The 11,693-nt window shown below is 33.8% G+C and overlaps 1 pseudogene; it reads right to left on the reverse strand.

Annotated features, from left to right (window-relative positions):
* Positions 1–3,149: 3,149 nt before the first annotated feature.
* LOC111146640 overlaps positions 3,150–11,693 on the reverse strand; it is a 31,986-nt pseudogene continuing 23,442 nt past the window's right edge.

Consider the following 11,693-nt stretch of genomic DNA (forward strand, 5'->3'; position numbering starts at 1 on the left):
GTTAGGACTAATAATTGAATTCATTCGACTGGCAGCATACAAAATTAACATGCAGAAATTGGCTGCATTTCTATATCCTAACAATGAGCTACCAGCAAGAAAAATTTTGAAAACAATCCCATTTACAATTTCATCAAAAAGAATTCAATACCTTGGAAAAAAATTAGCCAAGGAGGTAGAACACCTCTACAGATACACCCCAGAGATACCGAGGGTTTAATTCCAAACCACTGTGATTAAATGGGTATTGAAATAAAGTGAATAAAATAAACAATTTGCTTTCCCACTGCATGAAAAATTTATGTTTACACTATGCTGTAAGCTATTAAGTGTGCAATAGCTTTATGTCTAAAAAAACAATGCATATACCTTAATTAAAAATATTTTGTTGTCCAGAAATGCTAGCCATAATTTGACCTTTCAGGGAATGGTAATTACTAATCATGGATCACCATAACAAAGGTAATCATTTTAAAATTTTTTGATAAATTGTAAGAATTACCAAAGTATGACACAGAGACACAAAGTGAGCAAATACTGCTGGGAAAATGACACCAATAGACCTGCTTAATGCAGGATTGCCACAAACCTTCAATTGTACTAAATACAGTATCTCTGAAGTGCAATAAAGAAAAATACAATAATATGAGGTATATCTGTATGCTGAAAATTAGATGATCTTGATAAGAGATGTTGACTACACAAATAAATGGAAAGATACACTGTGTTCATGCATTGGAAGAAATAATATTAAAATGTGTATACTTCTGAAAGCAATCTACAGATTCAATACAATTAGCATCAAAATACCAATGGCATTTTTTACAGGACAAAGAAAAAGTATCCTAAAATGTGTGTGGAATCAGAAAAGATACCAAATAGTTAAGCAATTTTGGGGAAAAAAAAAAAACTATATGTATAGTGCTCTCTGATTTCAAGCTGCTTCAAAGCTATAGAAATCAAAGCAGTGTGGGACTGGCACAAAAACAGACACATAAACCAATGGAATAAAGAGCCTGGAAATAAACCCTCATGTACATGACCAATTAATCTATGACAAAGGATACAAGAATATTTAGTGGGGTAAAGATAGTCTCTTCTATAAATAGTACTGGGAAAACTGGATAGCTATGTGCAAAAAGAATCAAACTGGACCACTATTTTATAACTTTAAAACATAAATTCAAAATGGATTAAAGACTTGAATGTAAGATCTGAAACCATAAAACTCTTAGAAGAAAACATAGGCAGTAAACTTTTTAACACCCGTGTGAGCACTACTTTTTGGACCTAGCATTTAACTATTTAGCAAAAATTAACATAAAAAAATTATATTACATCAAACTACAAAGCTTTTGTACAGAGAAGGAAACAACAAAATGAAAAGACAAACTATTGAATGGGTGAAGATATTTGCAAACTATACATCCATTAAGGGGTTAATATCCAAAATATATAAAGAACTTGCACAGCTTCATATCAAAAAACAAACAACCTGATTAAAAAAATGGGGAGAAAATTTGAATACTTTTTCAAAGAAACCATACAGATGGTCAACAGACACATGAAAAAATTCTCAATAGCACTAATAATCAAGGAAATGCAAATCAAAATCACAGTGAGATACCACCTCTCCCCTCTCAGATTGACTATTATCAAAATGACAAAAAGTAAGTGCTGGCAAAAATGTGGAGAAAAGAAAAACCTCATATGCTATTTGTAGCAGTGTAAATTGACTCAGCTACTATGGAAAATAGTATGGAAGTTTCTCAAAAAATTTAAAATAAAGCTAACACACAATCTAGTAATTCCACTTCTGAGCACTTATAAAAAGGAAATAAAAACACCAATCCAAAAAGGCATATGCACCCTTGTGTTCATTGAAGCATTATTTACAATACCCAAGACATGAAAGTAACCTAAATGTGCATCATTAGACAAATGGATAAGCAAGATGTGTGTGGGGGTGTGTGTGTATGTGTGTGTATGTGTGTGTTTGTGTGTGTGTGTGTGTGCTTGTGTATAGAAGGAAGTATTAGTTAGCTGTATTAAAAAAAAGAAGAGATTCTGACATTTGAGACAACATGGATAGACATAGAGAATATTTATGTTAAGTGAAATGAGTCAGATAGAGAAAGACAAATACCGTATGATTTCAGTTGTATGTGGAGTTTAAAAATAAACAAGACAGAAACAGACTCATAGATATAGGAAACTGGTGCTTACCAAAAGTTAGGGGATGGGTAAATAGGTAAAGAGGATTAAGAGTACAAACTTCCAGTTTTAAAATAAATAAATCATAGGGATATAATATATAGCATAGGGGATACAGTCAATGATAGTGTAATAACTGTATGGTACAGGTGGAAACTAGACTTATGGAGATCATTTCATCATGGATAAAAATATTGACTTACTATGACGCACTATTGACATAAACTAATAGGATACTATATGTTATTATACTTCAGTAAAAAATAGAAAATGACTGTAAATGATAAACTGCATCCATCATTCTGGACAAATGAAAACTAATACGGGTTTCTTTTTAAAATAGATTTTGTAGGGGCACCTGGGTGGTATAGTTGGTTAAGCATCTGACTCTTGGTTTTGGCTTAGGTCATGATCTCAGTGTTGTAAGATGAAGCCCCATGTGGGGCTCGATGCTCAGTGCAAAGTCTGTTTGCATTCTACCTCTCCCTCTGCCCCTCCTACTCATGCTCACTTCCTCACTCTCTTATATAAATAAATCTTTAAAAAAAAAATAGATTTTGCAAACACATACCCATGAAAGTGAAAAAAAAAGAAAAGGAACAAATTCCATGAGGTCATTCTGAAATTATTTATAATATATGCAATAGATAAACTTCAATCAATACTGTTTTTTGATACCAACTGTGCTGTTTTCTTTTAATTTATAAAATATATTAAAAATTTTGCTGTTTATATTGATAAGTATAGCCTACATAATAAAAAATGACAATAACTCTTTTTTTTTTTTTGCCTCAAAATGTGACATTCATTCAAAGAAAAAGAAAAACAAAAATAATAAGATATCCATCCCTTGACTCCCTTCCCTCCCCTCTCCTGCTCCTCTTCAGTCTTCCACAGACTGAACCCTGGGTAGGGCTAGATACCAAGACAACCCCTCAAAGGAAATCAGCAACACTGACAAGAATCTCCTCAAAAAAGATGTTGTAGAAGGTCTCAACGTCTTGAAGAGTCTTCCTGTCGTCTTCTGCCGCCATGTTAATAGCAACACCCTTATAGCCATATCTGTCCATAATGACTGATTCTGTGGGTATAGTTTTCCTGTTTGTGGGAAGGTCATAGTTGATGACAAAAGAAACCTGCTGTACATCAATGACTCTGGCAGTCTGTGTGCCACCAATACTCTGCTAGAGCCAGAGCAGAACTCCCTCATGATAACATCTTGTTCCATTTGGTCTGTATCTCTGTACATGGTGGACATGGTGAAGTCGCAGGTGTGCATCTTACCAGTGAGCCAATCAACCTTCCCTCAGTTGTTGAAGAGTATGACTGCCTGAGAGATGATCAGAGTTTCATACAAGTCACACAGTGTGTTCAGCTTCCACTCCTCTCATTCCACATTATATAGAACCCCCAGGGTCAACTCCTCTTTTTTGACCAGAATATGAATGGGGTCTGCACCTCAGCAAGTACATTGGTCCCCCCAAGGCAGGCATGGCAAGAGACACCCATGTAATCCTCTAAGGCCATGATTACCTTTTGTATCTCCTGAACCAACTCTCTATTGGGTGCTACGACCAAGGCCTGTGTAGCCTTTAGATCCAATTCAATCTGTTACAGAATCATCATGGAAAAGTGGCTTTTTTCACAGTCCTAGATTGGGCTTGAGTAATCACATCATAACCTTTGATACAAGGAAGAATGGCTTGCTGCTGGATGGCAGAAGTCTTCCAGAACCATAGGCACAGATACCATTGAGAAGGGACTCAGAGAGGTTCATGTCATCAAAGCTATCAAGAATTTCATTCCAGTTACTCTCAATGACCCCTTTGGGCTCTAAATGGGGACATTGTCTCTGGATCAAAAATCCTGACTCAAAGACGTGATCCTTAGAAATTCAATCAACATATTTCTTAATATTGAATTGAAGGAAAATAAAAACAGAAGAAATACATTTCTCATGATGAATGGCAGAGTATCATTAAACAGATTCTTAGAACTCACATAAATTTGCTAAAACTCTACATCAATGATTAATTAACTGTCTCTTACCAACTAAATGTTGATATAGGTGTGGCTATTAAGCACCAATTTTCATCTTAGTGACATTTTTCTCATATTCTCTACCAGATTATTTTTAAATGTTTTGCAAAAATTAGAGATGACAAAATTATAGGCAAGTCACATTTCACTGATTGTGAAGATTCAACTCTTCTTATTTTAGGGACATATGTTTTTCTTTATCAATGAATTAATTTTTTAAATAACTTTTCTCAGATGCCCATGTAACATATAACCACTGACTTGTAAGAACTTCTTTTAAAATTGTCACTTTATGGTAGACATTTTGAATACCCTTTATTTACATATGACATAAACATGGCAAAATTTCAACATTACAAATGCACATGTAATATGTTGTATCAGTTCCCCTCAATAAAGGTAAGTGTATTTATAAAATAATGGTGCCTATTTTCAGAAAAGATAAGTGTGTCATATATATATATTCCTATTTATCTATTGAGGCATCTCTCTAGACATAACTATTGATAGAGTTTGAATAAAATGGTATCTTAAAATATACATCTTCATATGAATTAATTTTTTCACTTTACAATATATTTTGAGTATTTCAAATATGTTCTGATGTGGATAAATCACTATTAATGATAAAATATTCTATTCTTGGGGTGCTTGGGTGGCTTAGTTGGTTAAGGGGTATGGGACTCTTGATTTTGGCTCAGGTCATGATCTCAGGTTTGTGGATCCAGCCTCATGTCAGGCTTCACTCTCAGCAGGAAATCTGCTGATATTCTATCTCTCCCTATCCTCTCCTAAAGTAAATAAATTTTTTTAAATATTTCATCCTTGATATGCTGTATTTCTATAAATTATTTAATTAGCTTACTGGCATTTGAATAATACTATTCAAGAATTTCCTACCACGAATATGTCTTGTAATATGTCTAATTACTAATTGTTTTTAAAAAATGTTTTGGTTAAAAATTAAACTACAACCTAGATTAAAACAATAACAAGGTTTTGTATTATACTGTGTTTATGTGTGTGTGTATGTATGTGTGTGTTTATAGGAGAAGAGGATTAAAAAAGGAGATAAAATTAAATAGGTACTAATGTCTTTGCAGAAAGTAAAATTGATCATATAAACTTCAACTTCGCTTTAAAAATTTGATTAATATTACCTGTCAAATATGTACCTAAAATTAATAAGAAAATTTTAAAGTAGGATATGTAGGTTTAAATATCTTAACAAAATGAACCAATGAAAACTAAAATCACCAAAATGTAGGAAATGGAATGTATAAAACAAGCAAATAAAATAATGACAAATAGGACAACATAAAACAAAAATAAATGTTTTCAAATTCATCAAAACTAGTATGCATATAAATGGTTTAAGCCTACTGATTAAAGCATACTACCTTCGCATTAGAATCTTACTGTCTCCTCTCTAAGGTTATATATATTTTTGCACAATAGCATTTTAAAACAAAATGATGCAAAAAGTTTAAAAATAAACAGAATGGAAAGATCAACTAAGTATACATGCCAAAATTAAAGTGGGTATCATATTATTTATGTTGGAAGAACTAATCAAGTTTTTAAGATGTATAGCTTTGAAAAAAAATAAACAATGAATGTTAGAACACTGAAAAAAATTAAGAAAACAGTAAAATGTGTATATATATAAGTATATATATAAGATTAATGAATATATATGTATGTATATATATATACATATAGATGTATATATATATAATTTTCCACACAAACTGCCAATCCCATTCCTGTGTCCTTTTGATATGAATATATTCATATTTGATCAGTTCCTTGTGTGCCTTTTTCATTCTCTCTATTTTCCCTGTTCTCAGACTTGGAAATAGCTATTTCTTTAAGTCTCACCTCTTCATTATACTGGAGAATGGTTTTTAGAATCAAGAGCTGGGTGTACATGTACACATTACTCCTGGGAGGTCACTGTTTCTAGATTATTTTAGTAGTGAAAAACCAGGGAATATATACACTTTAAATTACAACTTACATTCTTATTTCTAATTCGAATTTAACAATAAGGTTTTTATTTATTTCATTTAGTACTTTTGTGCTATAAAAGATATTTTATTTAATGCTTTTATTTTATAAAAACTAGTTCCAAATAATTTCAGTATATTTACATACTTTTTTATAACATACATTATGGGATAATTTTAAATTCACTTATAATACATTTACTGTAGTTTAAAAGAATGTACTTTAATGTGGTTTTAAATACATTGTGAACATTATTACCAACAACAAACCTATTGTGCATTTTTACTAAAAATGTACCAAAAGTATATAGTTCATTTTGCTTACATATATAAATAGATATATTTAAATCTATATAGAGAACTGTATTAAAGTTACTTGAAATATTATTTATGCTTTACAGCTGTAAATGTAGAGTTGAATTTACTTTTTTTTTTTTTAAGATTTTATTTATTTATTTGACAGACAGAGATCACAAATAGGCAGAGAGGCAGGCAGAGAGAGAGGAGGAAGCAGGCTCCCCGCTGAGCAGAGAGCCTGATGTGGGGGGCTTAATCCCAGGACCCTGGGATCATGACCTGAGTCGAAGACAGAGGCCTTAACCCACTGAGCCACCCAAGTGCCCCAACTTTCTAAGTTTGTGTTTAATTTTGCATCTATTTTTCCTACTTTTTTTCCCCTAAGAATTATTTATTTATTTGAAAGAGAAAGCACCTAAGCACTACGAGGGTAAGAGGGACAGAGGGTTGGGGAGAGAGAATCTCAAACAGACTCCCCACTGAGCAGGGAGCCTGACACAGGGCTGGATCTCACAACCCTGAGATAGGACACAAGCTGAAACAAAGAGTTGGTCATTCAACCTATGATGCCACCCAGGCATCCCTATTTTTCCTACCTTTAAGGTATTTTCCTATTTTTGTGGGTAAATATCACCTTTGGAAATGTAAAAGAAATATGGTTCAATGTCAAAATCATATAAATATATCTGCTTCTCTGTATTCCCCTTTTTCTAAGTTTTATATAAAATTAAGTAGTTTATATTTCATTCTTGTTTATTTTGAGAAATTAAACAAATATGTACGTTAATGTTATTTACCTCTACAGTAAAGAGCAAGAGTTTACTATATTAGCTTTTCCTCCCCCTCTCCACGCCCCCAGAGTTACTCAATCTGACTTCATTAAGTTCTTCCTTATTCTTTCTCACAATAAATTGATAGATTTTTTGTAGATGAGAGTACAATTTAGACTCTAATGACAAGTTCTTTCTTTTATTCCCAATCTCCCTATAAAAATAAACAGAATAATTAGGTCTTGTTTATTATCATTTAACACACACACACACACACACAGAGGCATACCAAAAGATTCACACATGTAGAATATGGGTCTTGATCATTATATAAATATTTATATGGAAAAATTCTAGAGGATTTTATGGGTTCCAAACCAGTTTTCATTATTTCCTTCCTTAAAAAAAAATAAGACATGATAAAAAGCATGTCTATGTCAATAACATTTCTTCTGGTCTACTCTTGATCTTGAGTGTTTTACTGCCTGATAAGAGAGAATATAATTCTTACAGCATTCTAATTTCTGAGTTTTTGCTTATACCTTGGCAAAAAACATATTTTTTTAGTTTGTGTGTGTGTGTGTGTGTGTGTGCGCCCAAAGGGAATGACCAAAGTTTGTCTCTTTATTCTTTTATAATCAGCTGTACTTTCTTTTCTTAGTGATCAATGTTCTGGTTTTACAGTGTTCTCAGTATATACTAAAGGAATAGGTTAGAGTGAAAGAAGAATTTTTTCCTAGCCTGTGTGCTGTAACTAAGAATCAGTCTTCATTTTCCTGTTACATAGTGGTGTATATGATAGACTATTATAAGAGCTAATTCTAAAGATGCTTTCAAGAATATATTCAAGTGCCAGCTCTTGCCCTTATTGGCTGTGTTATCCCAACCATTTTATTTTACTCCTCTAACCTTTGGCTTCATTGTCTAAAATACAGAGAAAACATAAGAATATAATGGTTATTGTATTTATATAATTATTTGTATAGTATTTAATTTATATAATATATAATATTATGACTAGACGATCGTTAGAATTAAATGGGATTATATACACCAGATAAGAAATAGTTTGAGCCATAAGAAGTGGTCATGTTAGAGTTTATTTGTATAGTTGTTATATTAGTTGTAATTAAAGAACACTATGAACACTGTTAGTAATAGCCAGAAAGCTACATGGTAATTTTATGTTAGATTTTAGTTAGCTAGTTATGTTAATATGATTAACATGAAAATGTTTATGACATAAATTTTTCTGAAATATAAGAAGTTGCAAATTTACATGTAGTGTTCAATGTAAAAATAAAAGAATATTAAAGGAACATAAAATATGGCTAAATAACTTTGAAAATTGTGTAATATTCCTCATGTGTGTACTTTAGCATGCGAATGTATTTTATTTAAGCAATAGGTATTAATATTATAATAAAATAGTAAACACATTAAAAGAAAAACTTACCCAGAAAATCATACCATGTTTTTAAATAGTGAACTTAGGAAATAATTCATCCTTTTTTTCTCCAAAACACAAACATGTTTTTAAAAACTTAAACTATTACTTATTAAGAACATGAAAGTGATCTGCAGATTTTACATAACAACGTATGCAGACCACCATATTTTGAAGGAACATCTAAAGCCTTCTCAAGTGAAATATCAAGGTTAACTGTTTAAGCCATCTAAGCCATCCCCTCCTTGCTGACTACACAATATTTATCTCGACAGATTTCAGCTTTATAATGCTTGTGAGAAGTTTGAGGCTTTCATTACCTGGATTTACAATAGTGTGCAACAGAGGCTTAACTTGCACTATGAGCCATGACAGCTGGCAAAAATATGCCAGAGGACAACTTTGTCAAACCTAGAAAGCTCAAGAGAAGCTTAGTGGAGTCAAAGAAAAACATAAAACTTGAAGAGCCTAGAGACAAAAAAAGAAGAAGAGGAGGACAGCTAAGTCTCTAGATGGCTGCATTGCCATTACATGATCCTATGGACAGAGGAGTAGTGTTAACTGAAATCATTCAAAATATGAGCAGAGTCTGTATATTAGTTGCATGTGTCCAGTGGATTTGTGTCTATATTTTATACTTCTATATTTTATGCCTATATTTGATCAATTGATTTGATTGTGTCAATTTGATTGTGAATTTGCTCATTAAGAAAGAGAAACTTCTGTTTCTCTTTCTTAAATAATTCCCATGAAAATAAAATGGGTGAACACAAATTTTCAGTTAGCCTTTGTCTCAGAAATTTAAAGAAGGATGAAGATCATCATTTATATTTTTATATCATTTATAGGAAACTGTACTTCTAAGAAATAAAGGATATTCTCTGAAGTAGAGAGGCAAAAGTAAATTATGAAGTACAGTTTCTTTCCCTAATTTGAAGACAATCAGAATATCCTACTGTGGCTGCCAATGAAATATTCTCATTAAAAATAAACTGGCAGGAGGAGTCAAGATGGCAGAGAAGTAGCAGGCTGAGACTACATCAGGTAGCAGGAGATCAGCTAGATAGCTTATCTAAAGATTGCAAACACCTACAAATCCAATGGGAGATCAAAGAGAAGAAGAACAGCAATTCTAGAAACAGAAAATCAAGCACTTTCTGAAAGGTAGGACTGGTGGAGAAGTGAATCCAAAGCGAAGGGAAGATGGCAGGGGGAGGGGCTGGCTCCCGGCAAGCGGCGGAGCAACGGAGCACAAAATCAGGACTTTTAAAAGTCTGTTCCGCTGAGGGACATCGCTCCAGAGGCTAAACCGGGTAAAGCCCATGTGAGGTCAGTGTGGCCTCAGGTCCCGCAGGGTCACAGAAGGATCGGGGGTATCTGAGTGTTGCAGAGCTTGCAAGTATTAGAACGGGGAAGCCGGCTACAGAGACAGAGCCAAGGAGTGAGCTCTCAGCTCAGGGTTACCTTGAACTGGCCGCAGGCTCCATGAGCTAGGAGCATGGCCAGAGGCCAGGGAGACGGGAGTAATTGGGCACTATTCTCTGAGGGCACACTGAGGAGTGGGGCCCCGAGCTCTCAGCTCCTCCGGGCCGGAGACTGGGAGGCCACCATCTTCATTCCTGTCCTCCAGAACTCTACAGAAAGCATTCAGGGAACAAAAGCTTCTGAAAGCAAACCTGAGTTGATTACTCAGCCCGGCCCCTGGTAAGGGCGGTGCAATTCCACCTGGGGCAAAGACATTTGAGAATCACTAAAACAGGCCCCTCCCCCAGAAGATCAACAAGAAATCCAGCCAGGACCAAGTTCACCTACTAAGGAGTACAGGTTCAATACCAAGGAGAGCAGCGGAATTACAGAGGAGGAGAAAGCAAAGCACAGAACTCATGGCTTTCTCCCCATGGTTCTTTAGTCTTGCAATTAATTTAATTTTTTTTCTTTTTCAAATTTTTTTTCTCCTTCTGCTAATTTTTTTAAACTTTTACCGTTTCTTTTTTAATGTTTTTGAACTAGTTTATCTAATATATATATTTTTTTCCTTTTTTATATTTTTTTCTTTATTCATTTTCTTTTTTTAATTGTTTCTTTTTTTTTTCTGAACCTCTTTTTATCCCCTTTCTTCCCCCCATGATTTGGGATCTCTTCTAATTTGGTTAAAGCGTATTTTCCTGGGGTCTTTGCCATCCTTTTAGTATTTTACTTGCTCCTTCCTATATTCTTATTTGGACAAAATGACAAGGCGGAAAAATTTACCACAAAAAAAAGAACAAGAGGCAGTACCAAAGACTAGGGACCTAATCAATACAGACATTGGTAATATGTCAGATCTAGCTGGTTATGTTCAGAAGTTCAGAGTTCAGAATGACGATTCTCAAGGTTCTAGACGGGCTTGAAAAAGGCATGGAAAATATTAGAGAAACCTTCTCGGGAGATATAAAAGCCCTTTCTGGAGAAATAAAAGAACTAAAATCTAACCAAGTTGAAATAAAAAAAGCTATTAATGAGGTGCAATCAAAATTGGAGGCTCTCACTGCTAGGATAATGAGGCAGAAGAAAGAATTAGCGATATAGAAGACCAAATCACAGAGAATAAAAAAGCTGAGCAAAAGAGGTACAAACAGCTACTGGACCACGAGGGGAGAATTTGACAGACAAGTAACACCACAAGACGAAACAATATTAGAATAATTGTGATTCCAGAAGAAGAAGAAAGAGAGAGGGGAGCAGAAGGTATGTTGGAGAGAATTTCCCTAATATGGCTAGGGAACAAGCATCAAAATCCAGGAGGTGCAGAGAACCCCCCTCAAAATCAATAAGAATAGGTCCACACCCTGTCACCTAATAGTAAAATTTATAAGTCTTAGTGACAAAGAGAAAATCCTGAAAGCAGCCCGGGAAAAGAAGTCTGTAACATACAAT

Source organism: Enhydra lutris, unplaced genomic scaffold (assembly GCF_002288905.1).
Source record: "Enhydra lutris kenyoni isolate GAN:26980312 unplaced genomic scaffold, ASM228890v2 scaffoldscaffold2, whole genome shotgun sequence".
Lineage (NCBI taxonomy): Eukaryota > Metazoa > Chordata > Mammalia > Carnivora > Mustelidae > Enhydra > Enhydra lutris.